General features: G+C 42.9%; 1 protein-coding gene across 1 annotated transcript in view; it reads right to left on the bottom strand.

The window, feature by feature from the left end:
* The window catches only part of SNRK (SNF related kinase), a 227,731-nt gene that overhangs the window by 191,472 nt on the left and 19,896 nt on the right, over positions 1-16,363 (bottom strand). The gene's annotated exons all lie outside the window — the stretch shown is intronic.

Raw genomic sequence — 16,363 nt, 5'->3', positions numbered from 1 at the left:
CTCACCGCACCGTGCTGTGGTGACTGTGTACTGGCTCTCTCCTCCACTGGACTGTGAGTGCCCTGAGGGCAGGGAGGCTGTCCTGCCCAACTTTTCAGCTTCAGCACCTGTGACTATGCCTGGCCCATGGTTCACGCTCAGTAGGTCCTGCATGAGTGGATGAGCGGGCAGGCGTTGCCTTTAGAACGCGTGGTCTGCAGAATCCCACCACCTCCTTGCCACCCTCCGAGGGTTATAGGCCCCTTCTCAGACTCAGCACAGCTCCTGGGATTCTCCTGTACTTCTGGGCCCAGTGACACATCCTGCTTTTTCAATCTTTGGTAGCAGCCATCATTCCATTCCTTGGGGATGTATGAAGTCTCCTTCTGCATCAGTGATCAGCTCAGCCTCTTCTCATCACTTCTATAGCCAAGTTGACATGAGAAGGAGAACAACAAACGGGGCTGTTACCGAGCTTAGGCAGGCATGCTTACTGAACCATCTACCTTTTATCCCTGTTTCCCAGGGCTGCCATAAAAAAGTACCACAAACTGTGTGGCTTAAAACAACAGAAATTTATTCTTTCGAAGCTCTGGAGGCTAGAATTCCAAAATCAAGGTATCAGTAGGGTTCATTCCTGCTGAAGGTTCTGAGAGCGAGTCCATGCCTCCCTGCTGGTTTCTGGCAATCCTTGGCATTCCTTGGCTTGTAGACGCAACACTCCAGTCTCTGCCTCCATCTTCACTTGGACTTCTCCCCTCCGTGTCTGTGTCTCTGTATCCAAATCCCTCTTTCTGTTCTCTTATAATGACACTAGTCTTTGGCCTAATTTTGTGGGCTGTGGTTCCAATGACCATTTAATACTTAGACACTTTGTGGTACAATTTGGCCAGCTTGGTATATCCAAGTGCCATTGGGGGATTCCATTGATACTGTCTGAGGGGTCAAAGGAGTTTTCCCAGCCTCAGCCACCTGCTGCCTCTAGTTAGGGGAAGGGTGTCTCTGGCCTGCTGGGACAAAGATTGCTTTCTGGCACATATGTCTGGTTGTTCCACTTTTAGTAATGCTAAGATCAGTGGATTCAGGTGTTATCAATCAACCTACATCTTATAAAGTCCCTTGCCAACATTTCACCCAATGGTTTCATCATCCATTAATGATTGGTACCTAAGTACATCCCTTTAAAAGGTTTACTAAATGTATCCTTCCATCTGCATCCATTCAGTGGAATTCTCTACAAAGAACTTTCATCAACTATTCGGTTACCCTGAAAAACAGTTCATTCAGGAGAGACAGGACAAATGCTTTGATTCCTTCCCTTTCTTTGCTGGGATTCCTAGCAACATTCAAAGATTGACAAGTAAAGTTTTCTTCTCTTTTTTTGTGTGCGGTACGCGGGCCTCTCACTGTTGTGGCCTCTCCCGCTGCGGAGCACAGGCTCCGGACGCACAGGCTCAGCGGCCGTGGCTCACGGGCCCAGCGGCTCCGCGACATGTGGGATCTTCCCGGACCGGGGCACGAACCCGTGTCCCCTGCATCGGCAGGCGGACTCTCAACCACTGCGCCACCAGGGAAGTCCAAAGTTTTCTTCTTTTAAGTATCATTGTAAATTGATGGATTTTAATTCAGTCAACTGTAATTTCAGTCTATTGCATTAATTTCTTATGTAAAATTATTCCATTTTTAGCCAGTGGGAGACCCTCAAGTTGGCCCTTGGGTGCCTTTGTTATGATTCCATTAATATTTGACAGCTTCTTCCTTTTCCAGCATAACCACGTTTCCCGGCATCATCTGGTGCATTTTCTTCCTCTCATGTGGAATCAACCATTTCTCAAGGAAATGGTTTGAGTGGGAAATGGTATTTGGAGACTACATTTCAGGCATGAAGGCCATTTATTGCTACTAGACCTTGTCAGCAAATAAAGCTAGGAAACACATAATTCTTTTTAGAAAGAAACAAAAGAAATGCTGTAATGAGTTACTGATATTTCCTATTTAAATTTAATATCACAGTGTCTTCCCATTATTTCTTTGATTGTATCTCTTTCTACTTATGTCCCACCCCCAGCTTTTTATGCCTCTTGATTTTGGTTGTGTAGACCCAAGACCTAAACTCAAGTGGGTTCAGATCTATCCTGTACTCCCCTCATCTTACTTTCCCATCTGGGCAACACCCAGTTCTGAAATGTAATGAGAAGTCTGATATTTCCCCCATTATAGCTTAGGTAGAGGAAATAAGATGGACTTGAGAGGATGTGGTGAAAATCTCCCTACCAGGGACCAGCTCAAGGTCACTGAACCACTGGATTCCCTAACACCAACCATTCCCTGCAAACACTCCCAGCCTTCCCAGGAAATAGCTCCTGGCAGAAATGCTTCCCCAGGGAAATCACAAGCAAAAGTAATTAAATGAGAATGGTAGTTAAGAGCCGAATCACGGGAGATCCCATTTCCCATAGTCCCCTGAGACAAAGCTGAGTATTCTTCCATGCTTTCTTTTAAAAAAATCTGATCCAGGTTAAATTATGTTCCATGGCAACTTATGTCAATGGTGTTGTCATGGTTACAGGCAAACCTGAAAGTGAGCTGTAGCAGCCTGGGCTCTGAGCTCTTAGAGCTGCATGTCTTAAAGAGACATCCACTTGTTTTCTTGTCCAGGCTAGAAAGGTAATGACAATGAGTATAATTTCTCAGCAAAGGCATAGCCTGTGGACCAATACAGGCCAGGGAAAGGTGGAGCCAAGGGCTCTTCATAATAAACATTCTCCTCCAGCAGCCAGGGTGGTGTCGCAGGACACATCATACGAATTCCCCACACCTTCATGTGCCCACACACGGGGAATGGGAGAATCATTGTGTGAGCAACTCTCCAGTGGAGAAACCATGAGCCCCTCCCAGGAATTCTTAGATGAAAGCTAAACAACAATATCTCCCTTCATCTTTGACAGCGCTGTCCAACAGAAATAGAATGCAAGCCACCAATGTGGGCTACACATGTCATTTTACATTTTCTAGTAGCCACATTTTTTAAAAGTTAAAAGAAACAGGTAAACTTAATTTTAATAATTTATATTTAACCCAAATATCCAAAATACCATTTCAACACGTAACTAATACAGAAATTAATGAGACATTTTATATTCTTTTTTTCATACTAAATCCTTGAATTCTGGTGTGTATTTACCCTTAAAGTACTTCTCAATTCAGATACTAAATTCTCATCAGAAATACTTGATCTAGATTGTGATTTCGTAAAATTTACAGTTGAAATGGTCAAGTCACATACTCAAGTTAATCCAAGCATACTTTTAAAGTTTTTAAATAACAAATTTAGTATGTTTTACTACAATGAGGCACCACCTCACTGAGGTACCACGGTGAGAATGGCCATCTTTAAAAAATCTACAAATAACAAATGCTGGAGAGGGTGTGGAGAAAAGGGAACCCTCCTACACTGTTGGTGGGAATGTAAATTGGTGCAGCCACTATGGAAAACAGTATGGAGGTTCCTCAAAAAACTAAAAATAGAGTTGCCATATGATCCAGCAATCCCACTCCTGGGCATATATCCAGATAAAACTGTAATTCAAAAGGATACATGCACCCTTATGTTCATAGCAGCACTATTCACAATAGCCAAGACATGGAAACAACCTAAATGTCCATCAACAGATGAATGCATAAAGAAGATGTGGTACATATAGACAAAGGAATATTACTCAGCCATAAAGAAGAACGAAATAATGCCATTTGCAGCAACATGGATGCGACTAGAGATAATCATACTAAGTGAAGCAAGTCAGAAAGAGAAAGACAAGTACCATATGATACCATTTATATGTGGAAATCTAAAATATGACACAAATGAACTTATGTGCAAAATAGAAAGAGACTCACAGACATAGACAACAGACTTGTGGTTGCCAAGGGGGAAGCAGGGTGGGGAAGGGATGGATTGGGAGTTTGGGATTAGCAGAGGCAAACTATTACATATAGAAGGGATAAACAACAAGGTCCTACTGTATAGCACAGGGAATTACATTCAATATCCTGGGATAAACCATAATGGAAAAGAATGTGAAATAGAATCTATATATATATGTAGACTGAATCACTCTGCAGTACAGCAGAAATTAACACAACATTGTAAACCAACTGTACTTCGATAAAATAAATTTTTATAAAACAACTTGAGTAGCTTCCCTGGTGGCGCAGTGGTTGAGAATCCGCCTGCCGATGCAGGGGACACGGGTTCGCGCCCCGGTCCGGGAGGATGCCACATGCCGCGGAGCGGCTGGGCCCGTGAGCCATGGCCGCTGAGCCTGCGCGTCCGGAGCCTGTGCTCCGCGACAGGGGGAGAGGCCACAACAGTGAGAGGCCCGCGTACCACAAAAAAAGAAAACCAAAAAAAAAACACAAACAAACAAACAACAACTTGAGTAAGTTTTAAATCTTAAGTTTAGGGCTTCCCTGGTGGCGCAGTGGTTGAGAATCCGCCTGCCGATGCAGGGGACACGGGTTCGCGCCCCGGTCCGGGAGGATCCCACATGCCGCGGAGCAACTAAGCCCGTGAGCCATGGCCGCTGGGCCTGTGCGTCCGGAGCCTGTGCTCCGCAACGGGAGGGGCCACAACAGTGAGAGGCCCGCATACCGCAAAAAAAAAAAAAAAAAAAAAAAAAAAAAATCTTAAGTTTAAATGAACTAAAATTAAAGAAAATTTAAAATCTCACTCCTCAGTCTCACCAGCCACATTGCAAGTGCTCAGGAGCCACATGCGGCTGGTCATTACCACGTGGGACGGTAGGGATCTACGATTGCTACTCAGTATGGTCCTCAGCAGCACCAGTATCATGTGGGAGATTACTGGAAATCTAGGTGTTTGGGATCTGCTACAGATGCACTGATTCAGAATCTGCACTTTCACAAAATCCCCAGATGATCCTCAAGCACATTAGTTTGAGAAGCTCTGCTAAAGGGATAAAATCAAAACTCTTAATTTGGTTTTCAAGACCTTTGGTTTTCAAGACCCCTGCCTCCTTTTCCACTCTCATCTCCCCATCCCTCAAACCCTACCCCCATCAAGCCTTCAGGTGAAACAGCAGGCCCTGGTCCAACACCTTGATTACAATCTTATGAGACACCCTGAGTCAGAAGCACCCAGGTAAACTGTATCCAGATTCCTGACCCACAGAAGCAGTGAGATAATGAATGTTTGTTGGTTTTGGCTGCTAAATTTGGGGGTAATTTGATATGCAGATATCAAATACAACTGGCGATATGAGGGCCTCTGCCTACTTCTCCAGACTCATTACTCCCCACTTTTATCCTGTGCTCCAGCCTTAACAATTTCTCCCATTTCCTAACAACCTCTTTGCTCTGACTCATTGGCAGGTTTTTGCGTTCTCTGTTCCTTCTTCCGGATACACTCTTCTTCACCACCATCCCCCAACTCTCTTCATCTGTCTAATTCCTACTCATTATTCAACTCTCAGCTTAAACATCACTTCCTATAGGAGTCCCTCTGGGAGCACAGCCCTGAGCTCCGGGACTGGGTTAGTGCCATCATGACGCCCATCACATCCTGTGTTGTATTTGCTTATTAGCGTCTGTCAACAGACCCCAGTAGACAGTGATCTCCACCACGGCAGGACCACGTCTGTCTTGCTCACCATTGTACTGTGTGCCCTGAAGCAGGGACAGGGTCTGGCAAATAGTAAACAGGCAATAAATATTTGTTGAGCATTGTTGAGAACTAGGAAAAGAGACTGTAAAAAACTAAGAAGGACTGGATGACAGAGGACGGGCTGGAGTCATTGGCCCCAGAATAGTAATAAAACCAACGACCAAGGAGACAGAAGCTCAAGATATTTCTGAGGGTAGAGCTCATGAGATAGGAGTTCATGGGGTGTAGTTGTTAGTAAGGCAGTTGAAACTGTCCTCTGAGGTTCACATGGAAAAGGGGGTTTCTTTCCGTGGATCCCCAGAAGTGAGAGAGGATTTAGCTTAGGCCTGGTGTGGAAGCAAAATGCACTAGGAAGAAAAGGCAGAGAAGCAAGGCCTGGGTGTTTAGTGTGATCAGAACGGGGGAAGAAGGTTGTAGGGCAGAACCTGTGGGCTGCTGTCCTTTGTTCTGAACACTTGCCTTCTGGGGTATGATTGCTTCTCCTAAGCCTGGAACACTGGAGCCTCCTCCTGAATCTCTCCAGAGATTCTGAGCCAGGTGGAATGAAGACAGGGAGAGTGGAAGATATCTGAGGAGATCAAAAAGTAGAAAGAGAAAATGAGAGAGATCGGTACAGATGCTGCTGAAGATGTGGATCCACTGAGATTGCTGGGAGCAGGGGGAGGCGGGGATGTACTTCTGTTTTCACAGAATTTTCGAATAATTAAGAAACACAAACTACAACCAATCACTACTGAAGATCAAAATGCTGAAGGAGAGCAAGACATTTGTGTACCCTGATTTGTAAATTCTGTCTGCACATTGATGACCACAAACAATCCTGTACAGGCAGTAAGCACCAGCTGGCTGGAGCTGGCATAACTCACTGTCCTTGACACCGAGCCATAACAAAACGTGTCCAGATTTTCTTCAATTTATATTTTCTACCTTGATGAAAATGGTGTGATTTTTATATTGTTGCAGACCAAATCACAGAGTAACTTACCACTCATTATTTGCATGGTTGATTTCATACCACTTTTACCCCACCTTCATGCAATTAGAGCAATTAGAGTGGTGTTTGTCTTCTAGGAAGTCGTCCCCACCCTGGATACCTCCTTCCTTCTCCCGGATACTACATATAGCCCCACATATTTAAGTCAAAGGAAAATCTATCTGCCTGGAAGGAAGTGGAAGATAGGGAGCCAGGAGGAAATTAACGAAGAGACATGAGGCCAACAAGCTACTTTGCAATTGCTGCATTATTCTCTTGGTTGTAAAGAGAAATCATCCCCTTTAAAATTGCCTGTGTTGCTCTGTGGAGGGCAGGTTAAAGGAAAGAAGTCACAGGAAAGGCCAAGAACCTCAGGGAAAAGCTTCTGGACAAGCCATCCCTCTCCCCGTCACGCATCTGTCCCTGGGGATACCAGCTGAAAGTTACCGCAGAGAAACCAGAGTGGAAACCCCAGCAGGGGCCAGTCCAACTCTCTTTCATTTGCCCACATCAGTGGATCTCATCCCTGGCAGCACATTAGAAACACCTGGAAACCTTGGGGGAGAGAAATGATCCCAGCCCAGAACAGTCGAATCAGAATGTTTGAGGGAGGGTAGGGCCCAGATATGGGTATTTTAAAATGTGCAACCGCTGTGCTGGACCAGTGGTTCTCAAACTTAAATGTACATCAGAATCGCCCAACAGGCTTGTTAAAAAAAAAAAAAAAAAAAAAATCACTGTTTACCAGAGCTTCTGATTCAGTAGCTCTGGGATGGGGCCCAAGTGGTGGTGCTACTGCTGCTGTTTGAGGACAACTCATTGAAAACCATTCTCAGAAAGATACTTCCAGTATCCAAGACCTTTTCCCTCTGGCCTCGCCTTGCCCCTCACCTCCCACTCTGTTTCTGTGGTTACAAGCTCCTGATCACTGGCTTCTCCGTGGATCTGACTATAATTTGACTTCCCCAGTTTCATCCTCAGCACACCCTCCTTCTTTCCTTTCCATTAGCCCTAACCTCACTGGATCCCAGATCAGCCCAGGGATACTATTCCATCATCAGCCCACATGACTGGAGTTTCTACTGTGGTTGCACGGATTCCTGCAATGGAAAGGAGGTTGCAGATGGGAGTGGCCTTTAGTTGGGTGTTCACATCCCTATCTTGTCACAATGTTACAACATTCTCATATCTTTCTGGTTACACTATTCCCAGAAGGCAAAAGCATTTGAAAAATGTGCAAACCATTTCTGGGTTCTTTACATGTGTCATTTGCCCAAGCTTTATGACCCAAGTCCAGTTCTGTCTATCATGGACCTCAATTTTCTGACCCATAAAATAGAGGATAGGACTAAAAGCATTGCTAAATTCTCTTTAAGCTCCATAAAATAATTTATCTATGATCTGAAAGAGTGAGCAATTAGCTCACATTACTGGTATAATTAGACTCACCCTAATGTAATAAAATATATTAATCTTGAACAAGTAAAAATATGCACCCATGGCAACAAAGAAAATCATGGGCTTATTAAAACTAGAAAACTATAATTTAAAAGTGTCTGCATTCATCTCGAAGGCACTTAAAGGAAAGTGGGCTTGGCCAAGGCAGATGAGTTAGCAACCTCATTGCAATCTACTTGTGATTCCCGTGAGAATTGCTGTCATTTCCCAAATACTCTTCTTACCAAGACACTCATGACCTATTGGCAAGTGAAAAAAAGCAGGTTCCAAAACAATACGCACAGTGTGACCTCACTTTGCATACTGATGTACCCATGCAGGGAAAACAGTCTGGAAGGTGATACAGCAAAAGACTAACTGTGGTGTTCTCTGGATGGTGAAATTAAGGGTAATTTTAAATTGTTTTAGCTTATACAGGCTTTTACTTTTGCCCACAATGAACATATCACTATTGCTTCAATAAAGGAAACACAAAAGATTTTTCAAAAACCTATTATTTCCAAACTTGTACATCCTGAGTAGTATAAACCTATGGAAAGGAGACTGTGTCCCAGGGGTCATTTTATCAGCAGAGCTCCAGGGGTCCTCAGCAAGAACAGGTTGTGTTCCAGGACGGTGGGGAGGGCTGTGTGCGAGCCAGTATTGCCTGCCCAACCCGCACCCACAGCGTCTGTCTACAGTGCCTGCCCCACGCACCCCAGAAAAACAAGGGATGATTCCCCCATGTTTTTAGGCTTCTGTATATGTAGAAACTTTGATTAGATGAGGGAGCTTTTCCTGTCTTTAATTATTATGGCATCCATAAATCTTTTAAAACACTGTTTTCCATAACTAAAACAAGATGCATTATGAGTTAAGTGTAGAGACTTTGAAGAATATAAAAAAGAAAGTGGGGCTTCCCTGGTGGTGCGGTGGTTGGGAGTCCGCCTGCCGATGCAGGGGACACGGGTTTGTGCCCTGGTCCGGGAGGATCCTGTGTGCCGCAGGGCAGCTGGGCCTGTGAGCCATGGCCGCTGAGCCTGCGCGTCCGGAGCCTGTGCTCCGCAACGGGAGAGGCCACAACAGTGAGAGACCCATGTGCCGAAAAAAATAAAAAGAAAGTGGTATAACTTTTGGCAGTGGTATATCTTTTTCACTCTTTGCACTTTCTTGTAAGCAGCATGTAATTAAATTTTATTTTCCTTAATCCAGTCTGATCATCTTTGTCTTTTAATGAAGATATTCATACATACATATATATATATATATATATACACACACACATATGTAATTTCAAATTAACATTTAACTCAAACTTTTAATTAAATTTTTTAAATTTTTATTTTTAAATGTTTAAAGATGTCTTTTGACTTCCACTATTTATTTTGAGAAGTCAGCTGTCATTCCTAATATTACTTTTTTAAAGGGAATGTAGTTTTTTTCCTTTGTCAGCTTTTAAGATTTTCTCCTTTTTTTAAATTTATTTTTTTAAAGGAGTTGATTTCTTTTATTTATTTATTTATTTATTTTTGGCTGCACTGGGTCTTAGTTCCTGCACACGGGCTTTCTCTAGTTGTGGCGAGCGGGGACTACTCTTTGTTGTGGTGCACAGGCTTCTCATTGCGGTGGCTTCTCTAGAAGCCCGTGCCCGTGTGGAGCACGGGCTCTAGGCACGTGGGCTTCAGTAATTGTTGCACATGGGCTCAGCAGTTGTGGCTTGCAGGCTCTAGAGCACAGGTTCAGTAGTTGTGGTGCACGGGCTTAGTTGCCTCGTGGCATGTGGGATCTTCCCGGACCAGGGCTCGAACCCGTGTCCCCTGCATTGGCAGGCGGATTCTTAACCACTGCACCACCAGGGAAGCCCTCTCTTTATTTTTGCTTTACAGCAGTTTTACTATGATTTACCTATGAATAGTTTTCTTTGTAGTTACCTTACTTGGATTTCATAGAGCTTCTTGATGCTTCTCATCTAGTTTGATGTCTTTTATCAATATTTTTGGTTAAAAACTTGGTTATTTTCTCTTCAAATATTGTTTCTGTGCCATTCTGTCCTCCCTTCCAGAGTTCCAATTATATATATATATATATATATATATATATATATATATATATATATATATATATGTTAAACCTTTTGCTATATCCCATATGTCTCTTAAATTTCTTCTGCATTTTTTTCCCTTTTTTCATGTTTCACCTGGGTATTGTCTACTGGCTTACTATTTACTATTTGTCTCTTCAGATATCTCTAATCTGCTATTAAACGTACCCTTTAATTTTCCTTTATTATGTTTTTTAATCCTAGAATCTCCATTTGACTCTTTAAAAAAATACATTTCCTTGATAAAACTTCACTTTGTCATCTATTTTCTTAAACATAGTATTCATAGGAGTTTTAAAGACCATGTTTGATAACACTAATATCTGAATCACCTCTGGACCTATTTTTTTAAAATTTCTTTTATTGAAGTAGAGTTGATTTACAATGTGTTAATTTCTGCTGTACAACAAAGTGATTCAGTTATACATATATATATATTTTTTCATATTCTTTTCCATTATGGCTTATCCCAGGATATTGAATATAGTTCCCTGTACTATATAGTAGGACCTATATAATAGTTTGCATCTGCTAATCCCAAACTCCTAATCCATCCCTTACCCACTCCTCCTCCCCCTTGGGAACCACAAGTCTGTTCTCTATGTCTGTGAGTCTTTCTGTTTTGTACATAAGTTCATTTGTGTCATATTTTAGATTCCACATATAAGTGATATCATATGGTATTTGTCTTTCTCTTTCTGACTTACTTCACTTAGTATGATAATCTCTAGTTGCAACCATATTGCTGCAAATGGCATTATTTCATTCTTTTCATGGCTGAGTTGTATTCCATTGTTTATATGTACCTGTACCACATCTTCTTTATCCATTCATCTGTTGATGGACCTATAGGTTGTTTCCATGTCTTGGCTATTGTAATAGTGCTGCTATGAACATAGGGGTGCATGTATCTTTCTGAATTATAGTTTTGTCCGTATATATGACCAGGAGTGGGATTTCTGGATCATATGGCAACTCTATTTTTAGTGTTTTGAGGAATCTCCATGCCATTTTCCACATGGCTGCACCAATTTCCATTCCTACCAACAGTGCAGGAAGGTTTAGGGAAACCTATTTTTTAAACTGCATTTCACTTAATCACTAATGAAGTTATATTTCCAATTATTTACTAGTCATTTGTATTTACTTTCTGTGAGTGATCTTTTTCTTTTGAGATGTTTGTTCTTTCCTTGTTAATTTGTTAGAGGTCTTTGAATCTAATTAGTGTAATCAGTCTTTTCATTGTTAGCTATGTTGTAAATGTTTTCTTCCAGCCTGTCATTTGTCTCTTGACTTTGGTTATGGAGTTTTTTGCCAAGTGGTGAATTTTAATTTCCATTAAGTCAAATCTGTTTATCTTTCCCTTTAAATCTTCTGAGTTTCATGCCCTCTGAGAAAGGCTGTCACTATTTCAAGATTATTGAAATAATCTCCTATGTTTTTTTCTAGTATTTATACAGCATTTCTTTTACATTTACTCTAAATCTATATAAAATTTATATTTGAGAATTTGGTGAGGTTAGGGATCTAACTTAAGTTTTATTCTTCCCCCTCAAAAATAGTCAGTTGTTCCAACACCATTAATCAACAGTCTATTCTTTCTCAACTGATCTGAAAGTATACTCTTGCAATATACTAAATTTCCACATTTACTGAGGTCCATTTGTAAACTCTCTTCTGTTCTACTGATTTTTTTTTTTTCAGTTCTGGCATCAATATAACACTGTTTTAATTAAAGTTATGTTATTATTTTGCTATTTAGTAGGGCAAATTCTCATCTTTTTATTCTACTTTAATTCCCTTCTTTGCTATTTTTGTGCATTTTTCTTTAACATGATAGTGTCAATCTATGAAGCATGCCACCCCCCTCCCTTGTCCTCAAAATCCCACTGGTGTTTTGACTGGGAATGTAATGACTTCATAGATTAATTAGTAGGATTTTGACTCATTTGCAATATTGAGTGCTCTCATTCAGGGATATGGTTTATCAATCCATTTGTTTTTTTACAACTTCTAGTAAAATATGAAAGTTTTCTTCAACAAACTCATTTTATAAGATACTTTATAATTTTTACTGCTATTGAGAATGAGTTATTTTTCTTGATTAGATTTTTTTCTAGATGCATGAGTTTTTAAGTAAAAATAATATTTTCAAATAATGATAATTTTACATTTTTGTTGCACATTGTGCATATGTACGTGTGCATGTTATATTATCTTCGATTATTTTTGTCATCTTACTACTTTGGTTGGGATCTCTGGAGGAAAGATGAATAATAGCAACCACAGCAAGCATCCTCATCTTATTCCTGACTTTAATTAGAGAACACCTCTGGAGTTTCACCACTGACTATTATTAGGGTTAAAGAAATAGTTTCTGATAAATTTCTTTCATTAAGTCAAGTTAATTTCTCTTTATTCTTAGCTTACTGAAAGAACTTTTCAAAAATCAAAAGTAGGGATTGAATTTTATTAAATGCCTTAATGTCTATAGAACATACAGTTTTTCTCATTTATTTTCTAATGCTGAATCATCTTTACATTTTGAGAATAAAACTATCTGGCTGAGGTATATTAGGAATGATAGGGTTTAATTTGCTAACATTTTATTTAGAATCTTTGCATACATATTGATATATGGTCTAAGGTCTTCCTTTTTTGTGTGCTCCATGGCTGCCTTACTATTAAAGTTAAGCAGGCCTCATGAAATAAATTTTTTTCATCTTTTTAATGCTCTGGAACAACTGACACAGGAATCATGTACTTCTCAAAGGTTTGATAGCACTCTCCCATAAAACCATCTGGGTCCTGTGCCTTTCTCTAGATCTTTTACAACCTTTCTAAGGTGCTTCCAACCTAGTGTGGGAGAGAGGCAGTTGGGAGCCTATAATCAACTTTCATGCCTGGCATATTCAGCAGGCATGGGAATGCAGATGTGTCCTGGGCAAGATTCAGGCCTTTGGAAGAGGGAGTATGGCTTCAGATGATTCAGGTATTTCTCTTAAGATCACCAACACATTCGTCTTCCTTTGACTTCTTGAATTTTCTCCTCTTTTTTCTCAGTTCTTTCCAAGGATACTCTTATCAAGTGATGCTGCCCCTCCTAGACTCAACCATTTTTCACTTTAACAGCCCTTGCTCTGCCTTCCGGCTAAAGTGTCCCTTCCCTCCCTCCCACCTGATGGACCTACACAGCCAGAGGTGGGACTGAGACAACTGTCACCCTAGAAAATGTTAAGAGAGGAATGTGGAGAAACACATTTCACTGCCAAAGCAGAGTTAGGGCTCCCATGTCAGGATGAGACTCATTCTACCTTTGTGACTCAACCTGCCCCTTTCAAGAAAGAGCTAATACTGTCTCACTGCTGAGAGACTGAATATACAAACAGACAATGGCCAGACATCTATGACAACAGAACTCTGACCCACAACCTCTGCAGCCATCAGCTCAGGAAGTCAAACCACAACATCTGCAGCAATCGGCCCAGAATGGTCAGGACTTGACCATAACTGCCAGCTTCACTACCGCTTTCAACTCAAGACCAACCAGAGAAAGTCAAATATGCTCCCCTAACCAAGCACATAGGATGTCCCTCTTCAAGTTAGCCAACCTGCAGCTACCCCTGCCCACGGCCTCCAATCAGGGCATCCCTGAAGCCCTCCCTTTTTTCCACTAGAAAGTTTTCCCACCCCTCAGTCTGCCTTGGAGTTTCTGCCAAAAGCAAGTGATGGTACTAACTCCCTTGCTAGAGCAGGCTCTGAATAAATAGCCTCTATTTGGGTGATCTCATCTGGGTGGTCTTCATTTTCATACTGCTTGCGTATGAGGCTTAAACAAAGTTCAAGGGTAATCTAGGTGAAGGCAGCTGGCCAGGGACCTACAGAGAGGCAACTGAGCCACACCTCAGAGCAGCTTCCCTTTACATTGAAATAGGTCTGGGTGGCTGCCTGGGAAAGGAGGGAAAATCTGCCCAGAGTGTGGGTGGGTGGGTTGGCTGGTGTGTGTGTGTGTGAAGTTTCTCTGGACACCAAGCCAGAATCTTTCTCTCCATGAGCAAGGCCCCAAGTTTCCAGCAAGCACTTTTGAGTCCTGATGTAGACAGGTCTGTTCAGCACAGGAAGGGGGGGGGACACACGGCAGGCACTGTGTGGGCCCCCCCCGCCCAGCCTGCCCAGCACACATCCACTGCCCATGGCACCTTGGGACAGGGTCCAGCTCTCCCTCTTAGCCCACCCAGTGGAGACACCACCTCGGGCACTCCCTTCAACACTGGCCCTTTACCCTGGGGGTGCGTGTGTGGAGGGGGGCTCCAAGCCGAGCTCTGCCCAAGTCCACAGAACTCCAGGGTCGAACGCCAGCCCCCACCTCGGCTACTCTCAGATGAGAATGGCTCCACTTTGGGGGAAGAGGCCTCTCAATGTGCTGGTCTTTAGCAGGTGTCTTGAGTCCCTACCTTCTGCCTCTGAAAGTCTTTTTTTTTTTTTTCTTATGTATCCTCACAACTTTTAAATATTTTTGATTTTCAGAGGACTGGACTTGAATGCAGGAGTTTGGGGTTCAGATCTGGGCTTGGCCACAAATGTTTCCGAGCACTGGCTATAATAACCACGGACATTTACTGAGCGATGACTACATGCCAGGTACTGTGATCCTGTTTACATGGATCAAGGCATTTGACCTCACCACCATCGATGGGTAGGTGTCATGATCGCTATCCCTATTTCGCAGATGAGGCACAGAGGGGTTAAGCGACTTGCCCAAGGTCACCCAGCTGGTAGGTGGAAGGGCCAGAATTCAAGCCCAGGCAGGAACAGTGCTAGCAAGTCTTAAACCCAGGACCACCACTCAAAGGCGTTACCACCGCCCTCCCCGCCACTCAGACAGCTCCTCTTCCTCCAATCCCCTTGGGTTCAGAGCTGATGGCGAGGCAGGGCCAGTTCCCTGGGGTGTGAGCAGCAAACTGGGACCCTGGCCAAGCACATTCACATGTGTGTTTGACTCCCTCCCCATTGCTCTTTGCTTTTTAAAATCTGCTCATTCTGTGAACTGTGTCCCTTCTGCAAACTTGAAACTTCATGCACTTTTTATCCTTTTCAAAAAACACTCTCAGCCTCAGTGCGTGCTGGGGCTGCTTGCCCTGTGCCTCCCCAGCCATTACCTCTGGAATGAGAATGATGTGCCAACGGAAGCAAACAGCAGGGGATGGTGAATCAGAATGTTCCCATCAACCTTAGAGAGGCTGCCCGGCCAGGAGCCGCGATGCATCTGCAGTGTGGGAGTCGTGGGGGTCTGCCCAGCTGCGGGGGAATCAGCCTTAAGAAAGGCAGGCTGAGGGGCTCTGTCGAGGCCATCACTGGCCAAACCGCGGGCCTGACCCTATTCCTCGGCTCTTCACCCCCAAAGGGCTAGTCCAAGGAAAATGATGGCGTTTCCAAGCATTCCAAGGATGATGATTCACAACCCTCTAGATGCAATTCCAACAACCCCCAAAGCTCTGAAAATCAAAAGCTTTTTCATGCGTTTGGTGCCCAAACTCATGTCCCACTCAGCATGAATATGCAAACAGTTCACTGTGGACATCCCAGTGTGTTTGGTTATTGGGTGTAATCTCAGACCCTGCTGAGAATATTGCATAATACACGGTATAGGCACCAGATTACCTTCTGAAATTTTCAGAATTTGGAATCACATCTGCCCTCCAGGGTTTGGGTATGGATTCTGGACCTGTAACGACGAATGTATCACACATCCGGCACAGTGCTAAAGTTTTACACAGATGATATTTCCTGAAATGCCTTACAACAATCACAGCTTTATCATCCTCACCCTACAGATGAATAACTCTCAGCCAGTGACCAGGATATTCATCTAATGCACAGCTTTGCCTCAGGGACTCCCGATCAGCCTGGCACAACTCTGTTAAACAAACTACAGCCCGAGCTCCCACCTCCCCAAGGCGCCCTTTTCTTCTCTCCGCAGGAGTCAGACCAGCATCACCATCTGCCTGTGAAGAAAAGGCTAAAACTCTTTCTTTCTCCTTCTCTGAGGGTGAATTTGATCGTGAGTTAATTTTCTAGCTCTGTTGCCATGGAAGCTGGATAAAGGTTCAATGTCGGGTGTGGTATTCAAATATGACCTCTGATCTAGACTGGAACGAGCCTGAATTAACTAAACTATCTGGTAGGACAC

The sequence above is a fragment of the Kogia breviceps genome, chromosome 10 (assembly GCF_026419965.1).
Source record: "Kogia breviceps isolate mKogBre1 chromosome 10, mKogBre1 haplotype 1, whole genome shotgun sequence".
Lineage (NCBI taxonomy): Eukaryota > Metazoa > Chordata > Mammalia > Artiodactyla > Physeteridae > Kogia > Kogia breviceps.
The sequence above is the reverse complement of the archived record's forward strand: the minus strand, read 5'-3'. Positions and strand labels throughout refer to the sequence as shown.